This window comes from Trichosurus vulpecula, chromosome 4 (genome assembly GCF_011100635.1).
Source record: "Trichosurus vulpecula isolate mTriVul1 chromosome 4, mTriVul1.pri, whole genome shotgun sequence".
NCBI lineage: Eukaryota > Metazoa > Chordata > Mammalia > Diprotodontia > Phalangeridae > Trichosurus > Trichosurus vulpecula.
The window spans coordinates 374,734,882-374,757,791 of NC_050576.1; positions in this window are offsets into that span (position 1 = coordinate 374,734,882).

A 22,910-nucleotide genomic window follows, 5' to 3' on the forward strand; every position below is an offset into this window, starting at 1 on the left:
CTTTTCCTGCTCAGATCACACAGCCAATTGCAGAATCCACTTGTTTTCCCTGCTTCTATCAATCAATAAACAATTTTAAATGCTTACTAGTCCTTCCTCTTTAATCTGACTTAATTACCTTAGCACTGTTGTTTGATTTTTCCTGTCAAGAGCATTTTAATATCCTTCTAATTAGGCTCCTAGCCTTCAGATTCACAGAATCTTAGTGGGGTGGACCTGGAGGCCATTACATCATATCTGTATCTTAATAAGAATTACTTTTGTATTGACAAAGGTATTTTAAATACTGGATTGGTCTCTAACCTGTGGGTGGCTGGAGCTGAACAAAGCAGGCCAGAGGCAGATGAGTCAGAAATCAAAAAAAGTTTAATTTCAGAGTGAGGAAAACAGGCTTGCAAGTGAAGTCCTTCTAAGAAGGAGGGCTTAAGGGCTTATGGCAGGTGTAGTTTTAAAGCATGAAAATCACAGAAGGCGGGACCACAACAGAGTCATTGGGTCTTGAGTAATAGTTTTCATGGTTGACATTTTTTGGGACAATAAAGGCATTCTTGGGTCCTGTGGGAACAGTCCCTAAGTTATTAGAATCATTGAGCCTTGTGATTGTCTCAAGTTGTTAGGGTCGTTGAGCCCTGTGATTGTTCACAGGGTACAGAACTGGAGTTAGCAAGATGGCAATAGGAGTGTAGCACCTAGTTCAATTCACTGTCAGGAGAGTTGCCCCAGCTCTCATAACCAGGATCTCCTGGTAAATAAGGAATGTCCAACAAATCTAAATAGTATAATCATTACACATAATATGAAAATCTTAAAGTCCAATTCTGGGACTTCGCTGTGGCTGAGATCATCCAGAGGGTGAGCACAAGGGATTGTTATGCCAAGCTCAGAGCACAGCTTGCTTACTGGGCCTTAGCTCTGGAAAACAGGGTGTCTCCTAACATCTTGACAGTATCATCGTTGGGAATTGGCCATGAAGCCTCTACTTGAAGAATTTTAGTCAGAGGGAACACACTACGTCTAGCCGATGCCACCTTTAGATAACTCCAGTTATTGGGAATAGGTTCCCCTCTCCCCGCTTCACCCCCCACCTACTGAACATAATGTGCTTGCTTCTCTTCCATTTTCACCCACAGTGACTAGTTCTGCCTGCTAGGGCAGAAGCAGAACATTTGACAACCCATCAAATACTTGTAAATACTGATAACATATCACTAGTTTCCTTATCTCCAAACTAAATCCTTCCAATTTCTCTATCACTAGTCTCTTATGGAATGGTTTCTGGTTGCTCAGTCAGTTGTGCATATGACCTAATTTAGAAATAAAATATGGCTGGGATGGGCAAGAATGGAAGAAGAGAGGGTGGAGAGTACCAGGGGAATCCAGGAATCTTAGATATCCAGGGATGCTGCATCATAGGATTAGGGGGAGATGAGGTAGAAATTTGGTAGCCACCCCAGATTTTTATTTTATTACTTTACAATTTGTTGTCCTATAAAAACCACTAGACTAAGAAATGGTACAGTTCTATTCATGATTCTTTCACTACCTACTATTTCATTTTGCTCACCTTGCTTGATTCTCATTCCTTATTTCTACAATAAAAAAACACGTTTTACTTGTGAATGTTGATAGCATATCATTTGCCTAGTTTCTTCATCTCTAAGCTAAACCTTCCCAGTTTCTCTATCACCAGTCTCTTATTGCTAAATTGTGGACATGATCTAATTTAGAAATAACTTAGGGGCAACTTGGTGGTGCAGCGAATAGAGCACCAGCACTGGACTCAGCAGGACCTGAGTTCAGATCTGGCCTCAGACACTTACCACTGGGAGATTGGGTAAGTCTCTTAACTCTGATTGCCTCAAAACAAACAAACAGAAATATATTTCCTAAAATTTGGAACCAAATGATAGTTCTCCAAATGTGGTATAAGCAAAGCCAACTTTAGCAGGATTATCACTCCCTTCAGGAGATCGGATTGCAAGGCAGCCATATCTCTTCATGCTCAAACACTTTTGTCCATGTCCTTGCATGAATACTCCACACGGAGTCTCCCCAACTTGTAGGGCTTTTCTTTTATGTCCCTTGACACTCTGTGCACACCCATGGAGGACACTGGTTCTCCATCAGTAATGTCTATCTCTGGTTTTGTGACCTTTCCATCTCTTTTTTCTGATACTATATTTTTCTGAATTCTTTACAGAGATTCTATATAGTTCTTGTTCACTATTATGTTCCACCTACTGAAATGGGCTTTTCTGCTCTGCTATGTTCCATGACACAGTTATACAATATCTCTTAAAGAATATTCACTTTGAAAAGCTTGGCCTTTGTTTCAAGGAGAAATTTGGAGTCATTAGGAGCAAGCACTGCAAATTTCCCAAAGACAACCCATGCCAAAATTCCAGGTCCAATTTATTTTCCTTCTGTAGGATCTGTGTATTGATTGATATCCATATTGATTGATGGGTGAGCTCTTTGTGGTGCAGCCAACTGAATGCCATTGCCAGGTCAGCAGGACCTTTTCATTCACTCATTTTTTCTATGTGGATAGTCAGGTGCAACTATTTTCAAAAATTTCTTGAGTGATTATGGATCTTATAGGTTGACTATAATGTTCTAAGGCTTGAGGCATTGAACACAATGCTGCCACAAGAAGTATCTGAAAGACTTCACCATCTATAGGGAATCTGTCTTCCACTTTGGTTTCCATGCAGAAGTTTGGCACGTGAACTATGCTTCTTATGATATTAACAATCACAGTCATCAAATGAGGCTATTGCTGTCTTATCTTTTAAGAGATCTTGAATAGTTTTGCTTTAAATATGGGAGGCATTTTGTTGGAAGAGAGATTTTAAGGCCACCAGGGTTTTCCCCCTTCTGAATAAAAGGTTGTTGTTTTTAAAATAGTCAATAATTAACACCACGTGTTTTTGTATTTCATTCAATTGTGCGACTGTAAAGATGTAGCCTGCTACAGAATTATTTGTGAAAGTCTGCCAATTCCCTTCCCAAATCTTCATCAAGAATGCCCTTGATTTTTGTATTTGTCCTTGCTCCCACACTATTTCATCGCAAGTTCCTTTAGAGGAGAATTTGTCCCATAGTTTTAAATTCAGTGCTAGTACAGTACCATCTAAATAGTTTAATTCTTAATAAATATTTGTGGAATTGAATTATAGTTTTATATCAATACACAATCTGCACTTATCCTAATATTTTCATTTCAAAGACATTACAAAAGGCCTGTGGTTTGTTCTTTGGATGTCATAGAGAAGACCCACTGTGGATTAATTGCCATACAGAATTTGAACAGATGGCTGAGTCAGAGCCCACAAAAAAATGAAAGGGCAACTTGGATAAGGAATCAGGAAACTGGATTGATCTCAGACAATGGAGTTGCCAATCAGTCATTCAACAAGTATTTATTTAACAACTGCCATTTGCACAGGATTGTGTTAGATGCTAGAGGGGTACAAAGCAGTATAAAACGCATGGCACTTAGTATAAGTCTTCTTGACTGAAATGTTTTGGGGTTTTTTTCTGGTAATTTTGTATACTTCTACCTAAGTAAACTTTTATGAATAATGTACTTTTGAAAGACAAACTAAAAAAATTGCTATATCTTATTTCTCTGAAAAAAAGAACATTGAGACTTAGAGCTAGAAATCCAGCATTTTTATTTTAAAAATGAGGAATGAGAGTCCAGAGAGGTGAACAATGAGAGAGGGAAGGCAGTTGGTGAAAAGATCAGGACTAGAACTATACCGTTTCTTAGTCCAGTGCTTTTTAATATGACTACAAATTGTGTCTCCTAAAGTTAAAAAAAAATCAGGAATGGGTGGCAAATTTCCATTTCATCTTCCCCTAATCCCATGATGCAGAATTCCTGGATATCTAAGATTCTTGGATTCCCATGGTACCACCCTCTCCTCTCTCATCCTAACCCCTCCCAGCTATGTCCTTCCCAAGTACTTAGTCATTTACTTAGCCATATCTGCAATATCCTTCCATTTTGTCAGGAACTCAGTATTTTCATTTATCAACTCTCCATCTTAAACCTTCTTATCCCTCTTGCTCCTCTTATCTTTCTGCACCGATGAAAATCTTTGTGTTCTTCCTTCAGCTCTTTTCAACCAGAAGTTACTATCCTCAGATTGGCTAGGGGCACTGTCCTATGAAATAATGATTATTTCTTAGGGAACCCTTTGGAATAATTCATCTTATAACTGCAGAAGACGGAATGCCTTGGGAGGAAGTCTGGAAGTATGAGTCTTCTCTTTGGGGAGAAGATCACTTACCCTCCTCTGTCAAGGAAACACTTAAGGCAGAGTAGCCTTAGGACTGCACAGAATGAAGGCCCAGTTGAGATTACCTAGAAAGAATTTTAATGGACCAAGGCAATAGGACTGTGTGACCTTACAGTCATCTGGGGACTCAGAGCAGGAGTGGATGTTTCCTTTCCTTCATTTTCTACAGCAAATCTGTTACTAAGCCATGTTGATTCTACTTCACATCCATTACCTTCTTTCCACTCCCGCTGAAACTGCCCAAGTTCAGAAGCTCTTTCATTACCTTTGCCTGAACTACTGAAAGAGCCTTCTAACTGGTATCCTTGACTCAAGTCTCTCCCTGTACTTCTCTGTTTATGGAAGTCTTTCTGATGCATAGACCAACTTTTCTTAATCCTCTACTTAAAAATGTTTTGTGATTACCCTTCAGCCAAAAGTGAGTGCTCCCTCCTCTTGTTTCTCAGGAGAGTTTTGAATTTTCCTTAGCTAAACTTGAGCCACCCCACTTTCACTAACATGCTGGTCCACAACAAATGGAGAAGTCTAAAGTGTATCTATCCTAGAGATGCTTCAGGCAGTTAGGAAAGTAGTAGACAGAGGTCATGGGAGTTGAGAAAGAACTTTCCACAGTGTTAAAAATATTACAAAGTAAGAGAAAACCATCCCCCTCTTGGTTTACCTTCTATCTACTATGTATGTATCTTTGATGTACCTATTTATTTATAAGTCTTCCTTATTAGAATGCAAGCTTCTTGAGGTCAGGGACAGTTTTTGTCTTTATATCCTCAATGCTCAGCAAGTGCTTGGACATTGTAAACTCTAAGTAAATGCATAATTATTACTGAATGACTGTAAGTGGCTGTCTGTGTAGTATGATTTAAGGGTAGAATGCTAATTCCCAATGTATTTATCCTATTATTTGAAATAGAATAGAATCCTACCATTAGAGACTAATTTCCTTCAGTTTGTTCATCATAAATTCATTTAATCAGTAAATATTTCTTGTGTATCTCCTGTGGAAAGGGCTCTGTTCTAAGTATCTTGGACAATAAAAAGAATAATAGAAAAAAGATATAGAACTAGGAGGATGAGATTCTGTTCTGGGTGCTATAACTTTTTGTTATTTGTAGCAAGTATAGAGAAGGGCAAGCAGGATAGAGAAATATTGAATATTCTATATTGAAATATTGAGATTCATTTAAAGGGAAAGAGGATGTTTAGAGTTGGAAAGAGAATACCTAGTAGGGATAAGATAACTGCCTTCAAGTATCTAAAAAGACTAATAGGCTTTGGACTTAATTCAATTTTCATTCTGGGGGGATTGAGGAGGGAAGCAGAAATAGGAAGAAAGTTTGGAAGATAGAGCTAGGAGTGTAAAAGGAGAAGGGGAGAGAGTGAGAGAGAGACAGAGACAGAGATGAAGACACATACATAAAGACAGAGACAGAGAGTGAGCATTAGGTTTGATGCAAAAAAATGTATTAATACTTAGAGCCATATGAAAGTAGACTGGATTTTCTTGAAAGGTAGCAGGAACTTTGTCACTAGACCTTTTTCCTGATTTTTTTCTTCCTACCCCCTATCCAGGTGTTAGTGTTCTCTATCTCTTCAAGTTGTCTTACATTTCCTTATTTGTTTATATATTATATCCTCAGTTGAATGGGGAATGGGCTCTTAAATTTCCTTTTTGTCTTTGTATCGACTTAACTTAGCATGGTGACATGAACATAGCAGCCATTTAGTAAATGCTTGATGAATTTGATTTTAAAAAGTCCGATTGACTACTTGTTGGGAATGTTTTAGTGGGGATTCTTGTTCAGATGCAGGTTAGCCTAGAATCAGGGATTGGGGAACCTGTGGCCTCAAGGCCTTGAGGACCCTGTAGGTCCTCAAGGGTGGCCCTTTGACTGAATCCAAGCTTCACAGAATAAATCCCCTTAATAAAAGGATTTTTCTGTAAAACTTGGACTCAGTCAAAAGGCCACACCCAAAGACCTCTAGGCCTTCTAAGGCCTTTTTACCCCCACCTGGAATGGTTTCCCAGATTACCTTTCAACTTTGAGCTTCCATGATTCCGCTAAAAGATGAAGCTCACCTACAGAAGCTTTTTGCCTATTTCTTAAAACTTTGCAGTCTTCAAGTTACTCCTTCTAAAATACGAATATACTTAGGAGAATAGTAACAACTCAAAGGTTATGAGTTACCTTGCTATCTTAGGAGCAAGTTTAAGAATCCCACAGACCTTGAGCCCTGACTTTGGAGAGTTACTCTGTGCATAGGTTAGAGGTAACTTCCTGTAGGAGTTAGATTTGACATTCAAGCTTGCCCTCACCTTTTGACACTGGCAAGGATGCTTGTGAGATCAGTCATTTGGAAAGTAGTGAATTCCTTAAGAGAAGCAAAGTCTTTGCTTCTTATTACCCTATCTATCTGGCTACCTCTCCAGTTGAGCTAAGCCTTGTAAGGCAATCTCCTGAAGAAGAATGCTTTTCCTTCAAATTGTTTATATGTTTTCACCTTGATGAAAAGCAACCGCTAGTGAGATTACAAACTGAACTCTAAGCCACTTAGTATAAGCAACTGTATTTTATACGTTTTTTACATCCCTTATGTCACCTAACTCTCACACTCAGAATATGCTACATTTATTGTAGTTGAGAAAAGAGAGAGAGTAAAAATGTCTGAGAAGGTTTAAAATGTTGAGTTGTTGGCAAAGAACAGGCTAAGAGGATACTGGTTCTGCTTATTTTCTCTTTATTCTACAGATGGAGGTTTTTGTTTTCATAACAAAGTAAGTTTCAGGCCTGCTGTCTTAATTATTGTGCAGGCAGCCAGACTGTAGCTACAGCAAAAACAGAACTGTTCACCATTTCTATCATCTGAGCAGGGTATTCCTTTCAGGACCAATTGGGATTCTTTTTAAACAATTGCAACTCCAAGATTTGACTTCTAGCTAAATCACAAACACAATTGTACTCAGCTAAATTGCACTTCTCATCTAGTCAATGATTCTCCCAAGAGCTCTTGAAAGGACTGGAATCAGCTATCTGCCAATGAAGGGTATTTCTGTCACCTAGCTCCTCTCCTAGATGTCTTGGAGTAGTTTGTTTGTTTTCCATCTCACCAAAGATCTGAGCCCATTTATGTAACATCACAAGGAGAGGAAATAGGTTAACTCTGGGAACTTGGAACTCCTTGAGGTATATGCTGTGTCTTGGAGGACAACCAATCAGTTGCCTTAAAGTAGTAATTAATCTTCAGTGGGTAAGTGCTTTAATGAATATAAATTACTACTTCTGGAGAGTCATAGGGCCCAGCTTGGCAAAGTTCACTTATACATTGATTTAATGTAAATGTGTTGCTGCATAAATAGGGCACAGAAGGCTGTATGTGCAGGATCTTACAACCAAATACAGTGGCCAGAAATTTTTTAAAGATAAGGTACCAAGTTTCTGACCTTTCTTGTTCTGTATGTATGTGTGAGAGTCTAACAAAGACCCTTCTGCTACAAATTATTCTTCCATGCATTCTACCAATTGGAGATTCACTGGGTTAACCCCAGTGAAACTAAGTCATTCATACTTGGTGTGACTTTCTTAGATCCCTTAGTCAGATTTTCTTTCCTCCTAAACCTCTGGAACAGAAATTGTGATTAATAAAAGGGTAAGGGAAAAAGAATGTTAGGTATCTTTGCAGTTTGGGGCCAAATCCAATAACCTTTCCTCAGTTCTCATCCTTAACCTCTGAAGTTTTTACCACTTTCCCTGCCTCCCACTTCTGGATACCCACCATTTTTTTTGTCTTTTGTTACATTACTCTCTTCTTTTACTTCTTTTACTTTTATCTAGACTCTCACACATACGTACAGAACAAGAAAGGTTAGAAACTTGGTGCCTTATTTTTAAAAAATTTCTGTCTACTGTATTGGGTTGTAAGATCCTGCACATAGAGCCTTCTGTGCCCTATTTATGCAGCAACACATTTACATTAAATCAATGTATAAGTGAACTTTGCCAAGCTGGGCCCTATAACCATTCCTTTTTAGCCTCTGTCACTGAATCATCATCATCCTTCTAATCCCTTAAGTATGGGTATCCCCACAGCTTTAGTCTTGGCTCCCCTCTTTTTTCTCTCTAAACTATCTCTCTTATTGATCTCATAAACTTCCATGAATTGAATTACCATCTCTGTGCAGAGGAGTACCAGATCTCTATATCTAAATGAAATCTTTCCCCTGAACTCTAGTCCTATATTTTCAGATACCTGCTGAACAGTTCTACCTACATAGCTTACAGGAATTTGAAACTCAATATGTGCAAGATAGAATCCACAGCCTTTCTCCCTACACTAAATCTTCCTAACTACCCTATTCCTATCTAAGCACCTACTATTGGTACTTCTCACATTCTGTGAATAGTATGACAAAAGAAAAGTAGTGCCTGCCCTCAAAGAACTTATATTCGGATGGTGGATACAAGATGTATATTCAAAACAGATACAAGTCAATGGCGGTGGGTGGTATTGTTAGTACCTAAAGGGAGTCAAGAAATGATTCATGTAGAACTTAGTATTTGTTGTTGTGTTTGTCCTTTTTGTTGAAGAAGACCATGACATCAGGGAAATGATGACATGACTTGCAGTGGACTTTGATTTGAGTGAGGGAGGCCTGTGCAAGGTCACCAGCCTCACTTTCTCTTCCAGAGCTATCCGGGCCCAGTGGCCAGATATTCATCAGGATGACTGGAGATGCCTTCCTTAGCATTTGAACTAAGTATTGAAGAAGGGATTTTAGGAGGCATTCTATTTTTCTAATAGTAGAATGAAATAATAACCTCAACTGGAACAATGCAAAGGGAGAAAAATAACTCTAAAGAAGTCACATACTTAGTGACTGAAAAACCAAAGAAGTTCCCAGAGCATAGGTAATGAAACATAACTCTCTCCTTAGAGCAGAGAAAATGGGGAGAGCAAATACTATGACCTTTGTCAGATATAATCATTATGTAGGATATTTTAGCTCAATACTTTGTCAAAAGGAATGGTTCAATCTTGATGAGGATCTGGGGTTTTTTAAATGAGTTTAATGTAAAGGCACAAAGCATCAAGACATCAACAAGGATTTATTTAGCACTTACTATGTGCCAGGCACTGTGTTAAGTATCAAGAATGAAAAAAAAGAAAGGGAAAACAAATTTAAACAATCAATAAGACATAAAAAAGATAAAAATTGAAGGTAACCTAATAGCATGGAAAGTATTTTCTTTTAAAAAAATTTATAGATTTTAACCTTAAATACAAAAATGAGAACAAAACATTTTCATGTACACAGCAGAATATAGAAGATTCAATACAAAACCATATTTTACTGCACGTTGTTTCCAAAGCATTTAGTGTTCCTGTGTTTCCTTCTAAGTTTTCTTTTGTTCTCTGCTGTGCACTTTTTCGTGCCCTCTTCCCACCCCACCTTAGAGAAGGCTACAATTAAACACAAACATAGATAGATATATAGGTAGATAGATAGAGTGTATATACATATATGCATGTATATACCTAAATACACAATATGTATATGTCCATGTGCATATACATAAATACATATACATACCTATACTCTTATCTTTTTCTTTAACTCTTCCAAGAATTCTTGTTTGTCTTGGGTCCAATTGGGATTTCTTTTAGAGGATTTGCTTGTAGCTGTTTTTGTATTATTGTCCTCTGAGTTTATATGTCTTGGTCTTCCCTGCCACTGTAGTAGTTTTTTATGGCCAAGTTCTTTTGTTGTTGTTGTTATTTCCTCATAATCCCAAACTTTTTTTTATTTGAACTTTATGTTCAAGTTGGGCTCTGATCACCTGGGAATTATGGATGGGGAGGTACTTTCCCCAGCTTTAGATTTTTTTATATTGCTGTTTTCAGAGCTAGTTCTGGGGATCTGCAAGTTTTTCATTCTTTGAAGGTGATGTGATCTGGGAGAGGTAGGGTAATTGAGTTTTTGGTCAGCACTCTGGGCTTTCCCCAGAAAGGGCCTCTGCTATCCTGTATCCACAAAGCATTAGCACTCTTCTTGACCCTGGAACTGTAACCAAGTCCCCTTTCCCTTGTCAGCAACCACAAGCACTCTTTTATGCTCTGGAACTTTGACCAGGCCCCCTGCTTCCCTGTAGCCAAAAGTGCTAATTTTCCTCTTGTCCCTGGAACTGTGACCAGGACTCCTTTTCCCTTGTTTCAGATCACAAATGCTCCTGTCTGTCCTGTAACTGTGAATCAGAACCATGTATAGATAGAATTGCAATAGAATTGCTAATCAGTGCCAGCAGCATCTACTGCCAGCAAAGGGCCTCTATAATCTCTTTCTGACCAGTGGTCTGACCCCCTTACTGCATCTAGGCTGAGAACTCCTGAATCTGCTGCCACTGTCACAGCTGCCTCCCAAACCTACTGCTGGTGCTATTGCTGAACTCCAGTATGATGCCCCCAGGACTAGGTCTCAGACCTCTCCTGCTGACCTCTTAAATTGTATTAGGCTAGAAAAATGTTTTACTCTGACTTTTTGTTGGCTCTGCTGCTCCAATTTTTTTTATTTGAGGAGTTAATTTAAAGTTGTTTATAGGGGAATGTTGGGAGAGTTCTACTGGGTTGCTTCCCATTATCTGCTATCTTGTCTCTGCCTCCTATAGGTAACTCTTGATAGTAAATGTATGACATCAAGGCTCTATAGATATATAACATTGGCTGCAAAAGCTGTCTATTCTCAGCAAAAAACAAAGAGTTTAGACTCCTCAGCAGGTCATACTATACAATGGTCTAGTGCTTCACACCTGCTAGCTTAATGTACCACAACTTCCTCTGGTTACGGTGTAGCTACACTTCAAGGAACCAAGAAAAATATAATTGTCACTCATTAGTAAACATAGCTACGTGTTTCTGGCCTTTTTCTCATCACAGTTTACATTTTGAAGAATCCTTATTGAAATATAGGAAATGGAAACTATGAAAATTAGAACATATAAAAATTGTGTCATTTACTCTAAGCCTTTTTGTTTGGAAAAGAAAGCTACACTTTCTTCTTTTTTAAAAGTGAGGCTTGTATTCTTTCACAAAGCGTCCCTCTTTTCAATCTATTACATTTTCCAGTCAGGATTCCTACTAGTAGTTAAGAAAGAGATCAGTATTGAAATCGAGAAATTTCTTTTGCCTTATCAGCAACTTTTTCCTCTTTAATAGCAATTCTGGAGTAGGTAGGGATGAAGGTGGGAGGAAATATAGTACTTAATTTGCCTAAGAGACTAGCAAATATGTTATCTTTCCAAACCAAATCTATGATTTGAGCTATGATTTCTTTTTTGGGGGGGGGATTGAGAAATCATTCTTATTTGTTACCATTTCACCTTGAAATTCACTGTCAAACTGAATGGATCAGATGCACATTTGATGCTTCATTTTAATGAAATTAATATATTGGATTAGATAATGAATCACTATGTAATCTTACAGGCAGTAAATTTCCAAGTGATATGTCCCCTTTTTTTCTCTTTAGATTATTTAAAAAAATAAAGACAATGTTTCCCAAAATTAATTGGACCTTCCTTAGTGACTTTCTTCAAAAACACTGAATCCTAAGATAGCTGAAAATTTATGGAAGTCTAGCGAACAATTTAAAAATATCCTCAGCTTATGATTTTTCTGAGGCAAGGAGGGGGAGTAGCAGATAATTATTCTTTAATCTGATACATAATAAAATGGGTATGATGATGATTTTTATTGGCAGTTCTTCCTAGCATCATATTTATATGTCTTGATAGTGCTATTTCTTGAAGTAAAAATATCACGAACGAGTATATTCTGATACTATTAATGAATGTAAGGTCAGGTTGATTATACTTACTCCTTCCATAGGTGCAGAGCCCGAACTACCCATTCTTTCTTATTGTATACTTTTCTTACCCATATCTTTTTGTAAGTCTTCCATGAAGAATCCACTCAGAATCCTGGAGGCCTTTCTCTGCTTTATTTTTTATGCATTCTATCAGTATCACTGCAATATCAGGCCTTTCCATCTACAATCACTCATTCCTTGTTTTATAACAAGTCCCACTCCTGTTTTGGTGATACATATTCTTTATGATACCATTTATGCCTATTTTTATGTGTAAGTCATTGGTAATATATGGTGGCCTACTTGGATGCATCAATTTTTTCTCCACTGCTATATGAGGCAGATGTAGTTTTGGTTCTTCAGATATCATGGTGCTTCATGATTTATAGGTATGTAGGACCACTAGGGTTATATTGGTTTTAGGAAGATATACTTTCAAAGCCCTATTTGTAAATATATGTATCTATATGTACATACACAAATATATATGTACACATATATATATATTTTTGTATGAATAAAACGTGGTCAGTATGAGAAATTGTTTTGGTTGACTAGGCATATTAGTCATAGAAGTTTTTATTTTTTATTTTCTCATTTATTTCTTATTTTTTTTCCAGTGTGGAGGTAAGGCAGGAGGAGAAAAAAAAATTAAAAAATATACAATCCCTCCCCTCAAAAAATGCACTATAGTCATAGACACTTGAAAGAAATAAGCCTAAACATATATATTGGAATAACAAGATAACAAAAACATGTGTTATCAAACCTATGAAACAATTGAATGAGTAGCTATGATTAAGCCAGCTAGGAAAGAGAGGTGCTTTGGGGCAGGCACTTCTTGGCTCTTGTTTCACTTTCATCAAGTCTCCTTATACCTCAAATATTTGGAAGCCAATTCTTTTCACATCTTCTAGGCAATGGACATTAATTAGAATGTCTGAAAACTGAATCCCACAAAATGTCAAAATTTTGCTCAAAGGAGAGAGATATTTAATAGAGAGCATTTAGAATGTGGAAAATGGTGGAGATTATTAGTTTCTCAGGAATTATGCCTCTTAGCTTGATCCACCTCAACTACTAAAAACTAGTTATTTATTATTATATTTATATTATAATAATTATAATAATCCTTGATGTACAAATCAACTCTTAGCTCAGGGTAAATATAAAAATCTACCAAAGGTAACTCCTTAGGTTGAAAATATAATTCTTAGCAAGGATTCTAAAACTATAAGATACACAGTTATTTTGGAAAAGAGGATGGCAATGAATAAAAAAAAAATGATAATAGTCCCAGGTCAAGAGGCCCTATCTGAACCTGAGTTCATGAATACTTCCAAATTACAAATACAAAGAGAGAGTGAATAAGAGAAAAAGAAATAAACAGATTTCTGCTCATTACTGGAGGGGGAGAGAAGTGGGGAGGAAGGAGGAGAAGGAGTCTTCTTCAATCTATGGCACCCTGGGAAGTATTTCTCTATGGCCTAAAGCCAAAGAATCTCCAGCACATGCATCAATAGGCATATATGGATAAAAGCCAGGTATTGTTTCTGATACTACCAAGGATGGTAGAGCTAAGAAGTCCTTCAAACAAAGCCTAATATGCATCTTGGACTATTGCTGCATGTGGCCCACACCTCACTTGGTGATTGTTTGGATTCTGATGTCTTGGAGTAAGTATTAATAGCAGTTGTTTCTGTTTTGGCCAGAAACCCTGAGGGACTTTCTCTCCCAGATTGATTTTAATTTATTTATTTTTGACTAGGTAAAAAGGCCATTCTTTGCCTCATTTTCACCTAGCCTTAACACTGAAAGGGCATTGCCTCAGTCAAGCTGAGACCTGGGAAAGACTTTAACTCAAAAAGGCCAAAGCTTTCCACTGCATCGGGGCCATCTCCACTCATCCTGATCTATATTTTGCCACTAGATCCAGATGGCTCCTGTGGAATGAGGCTGGTGACTTTGCACAGCACCCCCCTCGCTGAAATCCAATTCACTTGCAAGTCATGACATCTCCTTCCTGATGTCGTGGTCTTCTTTGAGAATGAAGGACAAACAGCCTTAGGTCTCTGAGATCATATATTGCAGAGCAGTTGTCACCTGCTTTTATAGAGGAAGTTTCCACATATTGAGTTCTCTATACCAGATCTAATTAAAGAAAGTACTATTAATGTAATATGTGGGGATTTGGGGCGGTGAACACCCAAAGTTTCTTAAAAGATAAGTGTCTTTACTTATTTTTTTCAACAACTAATGAAGATAGATATTTTAGCTTTATAATTGTTACAGAAGAAAAAACCCATTTCACATAAATAAGCTGTTCTTTATGGCAGCAAAATATACAATTCTTTCTTTGATAAACAAGAAAGCCCTTAATTTTTACATAGTCAAACATAAGAATTTTTAGGTTCAAACTTTTGTTTCAGTATACTATCACAGATCTGTCAACTATTCTTGCTCAACTGAAGTAAGACTAAATGTACATATTTATCCCATATTTATTCTAATTAAATTTATTTTACTCACTCTTTTATGTGTATATACTTACATGTGTGTATTGTATATATGTAGGGTAGTTAGCTGGCACAGTAGTTAGAATGATGGGCCTGGAGCCGGAAAGACTCTTTCTGAGTTCAAATCTGGTCTCAGCCATTCTAGCTGCATGACCCTGGGAAAATCACTTGACCCTGGTTGTCTCAATTTCCTCATCTGTAAAATGACCTGGAGAAAGAAATGACAAACCACTCCAGGATCATTGCCAAGAAAACCCCAAATGGGCTCACAAATAGTCAGACATAATTGAAAAACAGCTGAATAACAAAAATGTGTATCTACGCCATACACACATATATATACATTCATACATTCACGAAAGTGTGTATATATTTAAGTCCAATACTACCATGCTATTCCCTGTTACCATATTTAATGATTTACTAAAAGTAGAGGTAGGGTTAAACTTTTCATTTAAATAAGACTTCTTAAGCATGGATAACTTTTTGAAGAAAAACATCCCAGTATTTCACAAGATGAATAATAAGATCTTAACATAAGTAAAATTAAGAATGTGAGAGAATTAGGTGAAAAATATGTTAGACAAACTTTTGCTAGTCATATAAAAACTCAAAGTGTTATATGAGACCTTAACTGCTGGAATTGGCATGTTAATCATTTCCTTAGCCCACCTCCTCATAGAAGCATCTGCATATAAGACATATAAGATACAGACATATAAGTAAAATAGTCTTTGAATAAGGAGTAGGGAAAGGGTGTGGATTGTATCATGGGATGCCTGTGCCTATGAATTTATAGATCCTTGGAATATTGAGATATAGTATGAAAAAGCTATTTTTGAAAGCTACAATTGAAGTAATATCCATAGCATTTTAAAAGGGGGAACCACATTATTTTTGTCAGTCATCAGCATTGAATAAGAACTTACTATGTGCCAGGGACTGTACTAAATGTTGGGAATACAAAGGAAGTAAAAACCACAGTACTTGAATTCAAGGAGCTCATATTCCAAAGGGAGACAACATGCGAATAACTACGAACATATAAAATATATACAGTGTAACTAGGAGGTCATATCAAAAGAAAGCTGGGAAAGGCTTCTTGTGGAAAGTGGGCTTTTAGCTGAATCTTGAAGCTAGAGAAGCTAGGAGGTGGGAAAGGAGAACATTCAAGGCATGGCAGATAGCCCGTGAAAATGCCTGGAGTTTTTTTTTTAATTTTAAATATAATATTTTATTTTCCCCAATTACATGATGAAATAATTGTTACTATTTTTTCGAGTTTTGAGTTCCAAATTCTATCCTTCCTTCCCTCCTTCCTCTTCCTCCTTCCGAGACAGGAAGCAATTCGATATAGATTATACATGTGCAATCATGTAAAACATTTCCATATTAGTCATTTTGTACAAGAAGACCAGAATAAAAATGAATTAAAGAAAGTGGAAAATAGCATTCTTCAGTCTATATTCAGATGGTGTCAGTTCTGGAGAAGAATAGCATGTTTTATCATGAGTCCTTTGGAATTGTCTTGCGTCATCGTCTTGCTGAGAAGAGGGAAATCATTCACAATTCTTCATAGCACAGGATTGCTGTTACTGTGTACAATGTTCTCCTGCTTCTGCTCGCTTCACTCAGAATCAGTTCATGTGAGTCTTTCCAGGATCTTTTGAAATCATTCTGCTTGTCATTTCTTATAGAACAGTAATATTCCATCACAATTATATACCGCAACTTTTTTAGCCATTCCCCAATCGATGGGCATCCCCTTGATTTCCAATTCTTAACCACCACAAAAATAAGAAATGCCTAGAGTTGGGAAATGGAGTGTTGTGTGAGAGGAAGAGCCAAAACAAAACAAAACAAATAGTCATTGGATTATAGCATATGTACAGGGAAATAAAATGTAAGAAAATTAGCAAAAAAGAACGGACCAAGCTGTGAGAGGCCAAACATAACATTTTATATTTGATCACGGAGATGATAAAGAGCTCTGGAGATTATTGAGTGTGCGTATGTGTGTGTGTGGTGGGGGTGATATGGTCAGACTTGCATTTTTTAATGTTATTTCTGGTAAAATATTATAATTCGATTATCTGATAATCTTGGGTACTGAATAAATCTGAATTAGGTGAGGTTTAAGCTAAAAATTCAATGTTGCATATTGGAAGTAGCATTGGACTTAGAGTTAGAAGACCTAGATTTGAGAACCAGCTACCATTTTTAATAGATGGATGTGTATCAACCAGTCAGACACTCTAAGTCTTAGTTTCCTTATCTATAAAATGGGGATTTTTTTGGTACTACCTGTATTTGTACTACTGATTTAATATTGTATACATAACACCTATACTACTATATAATAGTTGTACTACCTATCCCACAAGACTTGGGAGGAAAGTATTTTGTAAGTCTGAAGGTGCTGTAGAAATATGAGCTGGTATTTTTATTTCGTTTCTTTACACTGATGCCATAAGCATCACACATGAGAATAAGCTCCACACTTTAGGTAAACATTGTATCTCAGCATCTAGCACAGTGCTTTGCACACAGCAATTATGTAACAAATAGTTGTTAATGCAATGACAATCTAACATTATTTCATCAGAAATTTTAATGCTCATAGAGGCCACAAGATTTAATTCCATCTAAATTCAGATGTTCTTCAAATATCTAATTTTGTGGTTTCATGTTACACAGCAGTACAAGTTACAGTCCATTTTATAATTTCGTGATACCACCTTTAATGGCTATTGTATTCGATGTAAAACCAAAAATGAAAATGAGGCAGTTGTCAGATGGAGCTATTTCATGCTGTACAAGTGACACGGTCATGAATGGCAGGTTGTTGAAGTCGTGTTTTACACACTGAGAGAAAGTGATTGTTCTACCCTAAATATAGATGCATCTACAGATGTTTGATATCACACTCATTTCCTTGCATTTTAAGCAGCGTATTTTGGAAAAGACATGGGGACAGAAGCATGCTGACTCTTTGGTAAAATTTTGGTTGATGATGGGAGAGGAGAAACCCTTTTTTCCTTTTTCCTTTTTCTCTTTTTAAATTCAAAAAGTTCTTTGACTCCCTGGTGTCAGAGATTATCGATGGTAGACATTTGATGGTAGGCTTTCTCCCAAAATACAACCCCTCTCTTTCCTGGGATGCTGTTAGATTAATGAGGAACTAGAACTTATTCGTGACTTAGAATTGAAATGTGAAGCTGTTGGGAAAGGCTGATGAATGGTTTATGTAAAGTCAGAATACAAGGCCATCTAAATAGATCTCCCTTATGAAATATGACCAATCTACAGTTTAAATGATAATCTTTTTTCCTGAGAAGTGCTCACCTTTCAAAAAATATTTAAGATTACATACAAGCTAATTATATCTACATATACATATGTATATATGTGCATATAATATATATGTTTTATATGTTATAAAACAATTCTCTTAATTTTTTATCCAAACAGAAAATTCTAAAACTAGATCTTGTCAGCTTAACGAAGGCCTTATTGATTTTAACTGATTTTTTATCTTTAATTCAAATGTGTTTTTATAATTCTACATTTCAAACATTCCTGTTTTACATTTGTAATTAGATGGCAAGCATTGATTGGCTTCCCTTGGCCCATTCCCCCTTTTGGTTTTCATTTTTGGAGTGCTTTTTGTTTGCTTTATCTCTAAAATGCATTAGTGCAATTTTATTTTGCCTTCAGATCATCCAATTATCAGAATATCACTATGTACATAACACTGAAGGAATGAGTCATTCACCCATTTCCCATCTTTTGTTTCCTTTGCTGATTGAAGGGTTCAATAAATTACTGTGGCTCAAAATGACTATCAAAGTTAAACACTATTTTTATCCATTCAGCTGTGCTTTGAATACAGCTTTGGTATCTATTATTCTGCCATGGATAGATGCTGTAGAAACACTTGACAACTTATAATCTCTCCTGTCCATATTTATGGGAGAAAGATTGTTTTAGATGCAGTCACATCACAATTTTTTAAAGTCAAATAACACAAAAGACAACAATTTAAAAAATATTATCTTACATTAGTAGTTGCTGAAAATAAAAGTTATTCTTTCCAAGGAAATACGGCCTTGCTTTTAGTTGAATTTTTTTAATTTTATTTTAATTTTTTTATTTAATATATTTAGTTTTCAGCATTGATTTTGACAAGAGTTTGAATTACAAATTTTCTCCCCTTTTCTACCTTCCCCCCACTCCAAGATGGCATATATTCTGGTTGCCCTGTTCCCCAGTCAGCCCTCCCTTCTGTTACCCCACTCCCCTGCCATCCCCTTTTCCCTTTCTTTCTTGTAGGGCAAGACAAATTTCTACGCCCCATTGCCTGTGTATCTTATTTTCTAGTTGCATGCAAAAACTTTTTTTTTGTTTTTGAACATCTGTTTTTAAAACTTTCAGTTCCAAATTCTCTCCCCTCTTCCCTTCCCACCCACCCTCCCTAAGAAGTCAAGCAATTCAACATAGGCCACATGCGTATCATTATGTATAATTCTTCCACAATACTCATGCTGTGAAAGACTCACTATATTTTGCACTTTCCTAACCTATCCCCCTTTATTGAATTTTCTACATTGACCCTGTCCCCTTTCGAAAGTGTTTGGTTTTGATTACCTCCACCTCCATCTGCCCTCCCTTCTATCATCCCCCCTTTTTTTATCTTCTTCTTTTTTCTTTTTTTCCTGTGGGGTAAGTTACCCAATTGAGTATGTATGGTATTTCCTCCTCAGGTCAAATCTGATGAGAGCAAGATTCACTCATTCCCCCTCACCTGACTTCTCTTCCCTTCCTACAGAACTGCTTTTTCTTGCCACTTTTATGCGAGATAATTTACCCCCTTCTATCTCTCCCTATCTCCCCCTCTCAATATATTCCTCTCTCATCCCTTAATTTTATTTCTTTTAGATATCTTCCCTTCATCTTCAACTCACCCTGTGCCCTCTCTCTCTATGTACATATATATATATATATATATACACACACACACACACACACATACATATATACATACATACACACTCACATATACATATATATACATAAACATATATATATGCATATATGTATATATATGCATATATATATATATAAAAACAAATATTTCCTTCAGCTATCCTAATACTGAGGTCTCATGAATCATACACATCATCTTTCCATGTAGGAATGTAAACAAAACAATTCAACTTTAGTAAGTCCCTTGCAATTTCTTTTTATTGATTACCTTTTCATACTTCTCTTGATTCTTGTGTTTGAAAGTCAAATTTTCTATTCAGCTCTGGTCTTTTCACTGAGAAAGCTTGAAAGTCCTCTATTTGATTGAAAGTCTATATTTTGCCTTGCAGCATGATACTCAGTTTTGCTGGGTAATTGATTCTTGGTTTTAATCCTAGCTCCATTGACCTCCGGAATATCATATTCCAAGCCCTTCAATCTCTTAATGTAGAAGCTGCTAGATCTTGGATTATTCTGATTGTGTTTCCACAATACTCAAATTGTTTATTTCTGGCTGCTTGCAGTATTTTCTCCTTGATCTGGGAGCTCTGGAATTTGGTGACAATATTCCTAGGAGATTTCTTTTTGGGATCTATTTGAGGAGGCAATCTATGGATTCTTTCAATTTCTATTTTGCCCTGTGGCTCTAGAATATCAGGGCAGTTCTCCTTGATAATTTCTTGAAAGATGATATCTAGGCTCTTTTTTTGATCATGGCTTTCAGGGAGACCAATAATTTTTAAATTCTCCTGCATCTATTTTCCAGGTCAGTGGTTTTTCCAAAGAGATATTTCACATTGTCTTCCATTTTTTCATTCCTTTGGTTCTGTTTTATAATATCTTGATTTCTCATAAAGTCACTAACTTCCACTTGCTCCAATCTAATTTTTAAGGTAGTATTTTCTTCAGTGGTCTTTTGGACCTCCTTTTCCATTTGGCTAATTCTGCCTTTCAAGGCATTCTTCTCCTCATTGGCTTTTTGGAGCTCTTTTGCCATTTGAGTTAGTCTGTTTTTTAAGGTGTTGTTTTCTTCAATGTATTTTTCAACATTTTTTTGGGTCTTCTTTAGCAAGTCATTGACTTGTTTTTCATGGTTTTCTCGCATCCTTCTCATTTCTCTTCCCAATTTTTCCTCTACTTCTCTAACTTGCTTTTCCAAATCCTTTTTGAGCCCTTCCATGGCCTGAGACCAGTTCATGTTTTTCTTGGAGGCTTTTGGTGTAGGCTCTTGCACTTTGTTGACTTCTTCTGGCTGTATGATTTGGTCTTCTTTGTCACTAAAGAAGGATTCCAAAGTCTAAGACTGAATCTGGGTGCATTTTCGCTGCCTGGCCATATTCCCAACCAACTAACTTGACCCTGGAGTTTTTCAGTGGGGTATGACTGCTTGTAGACTAGAGAGTTCTATGTTCCACGTTTGGGGGGGATGTGCCAGCTCTGTCACACCAGCACTCCTCCTTCCCCAAGAACCCCCAACCTGGACTGGGCTTAGATCTTCAGCAGGCTGTGCACTCCTGCTCTGATTTGCCACTTAATTCCTCCCACCAGGTGGGCCTGGGGCTGGAAGCAACTGCAGCTGTAGCTGCCCCACCTCTGTAGCCCCGGGGGCGGTGGCCGAACCACAAACTCCTTCCATTCCTACAGCTTTTCCCACTAACCTTCTCCGCTCTTTTTGGTGTTTGTGGGTTGAGAAGTCTGGTAATTGCTGCAGCTCACTGATTCAGGGCGCTAGGGCACCCTCCGCCTGGCTCCTGGTCTGGTTTTTGCGCGCCGCTCACGCTGGGCTCTGCTGGGCTCTTGAATTTTTTTTAATTTTTAAAATGAAATATGTGTGGCATATATTTACAGAAGATAATTTTGTTTAGTTGTGCCCAATTTCTCATACATTAAAATTAAATGAGGGTAATACCAACCAGAAAATACTAACCATGTTATGATTTGTGTTTTAATTTTAAGAGCAAAGTCAGCCATGTGTCAGATATATTTTATTTCTATTAGAGTACATTTTTTCAGTATTTTTACTAATGGAATATAATTGAAAATATTGAAGGATGGATTCACCCTCTTATATCTCTCTTTCTACTTTATCTGCCCATCAACAAGCCCTTTTCACCAAACTTCATATCATATTGCACTTGTTCATTTGTCATTTTTTAATTCTTCCCTGATTTTTTTGTGTGTTCCCCCTATCAGAGAGTAATCACTCTGTTTATTTTATATCTCCCAATGTGACCACTATAGTGATGACTTCAAAGTATAGGCTTATTCATTACTTGTCCAAATGGCCAAGAGAAACATCGTGCTGCCTATAAGTTTCTGAACAAAATGCTCCTCTGTCCTGGCAAGGAAGCTTTTCTTTTCTGACCTCTTAAAGTATTGAGGAAAAGTACCATACATGTATTTCCATGAAGCTTACCACTTTTATAGAGAGAGCATTAAACTAAGAATGGAAGTGATGAGTAAAACCATATCTGATGGTCTAAGTAACATGAAGAGCAGCAGGCATGACATAGAAGGAGAGTTGTGGAATTGCACAGTAATTCATATGAGGTGATAATAAAGAACTAGAAAGGATATGATACTCATAAAATACAAGATTTAGAGCTAGAAGAGATGTTAGAGATATTTAGTCCAACCCTGCTCATTTCACAGATAAGAAAGCAAAGTTCAGAGAGGTTAAATTACTTATCATGGTCCCACAGAGAATAAGAAGCACAGAGTTTGAACCATGTACTTTGACTCAGATGCAATGTTCTTTCTGCTATGCCATGCTTCCTAGAGATCTTAACTCAAGAAGAAAAGAAATACAGTCTTCTGTCTGTCACTGAGATAAGTCATGACTAGTATATAACAATAAGTTTCTCATTCGTCAAAAGGAATCGATTAGATAGTAGGAATGGCAGAGTAGTATCCTCTATGAATTTGACATGCAGTTGTATAGAAGCCCACGAATCTAATGGGAAGCTTGGTGGAGAACATTTAAGTTGAGTCAAAGGAGGAAGAAATAAAAGTAATATTGTATCCAGAGAATGCTCCCAACTGCCTGGCTAGACTGAAAAAATAAATGAGTTCTTAATGTAGGTCTTATCAGATGGCCTACCAGAGAATGTATGTTTTGAGCCTCTAAGAACACAGACAAACCTCCACCTCCTCATGAGGCATTAGAGCTGGATGAATTTATATTTATCACTGACATTTAAAACT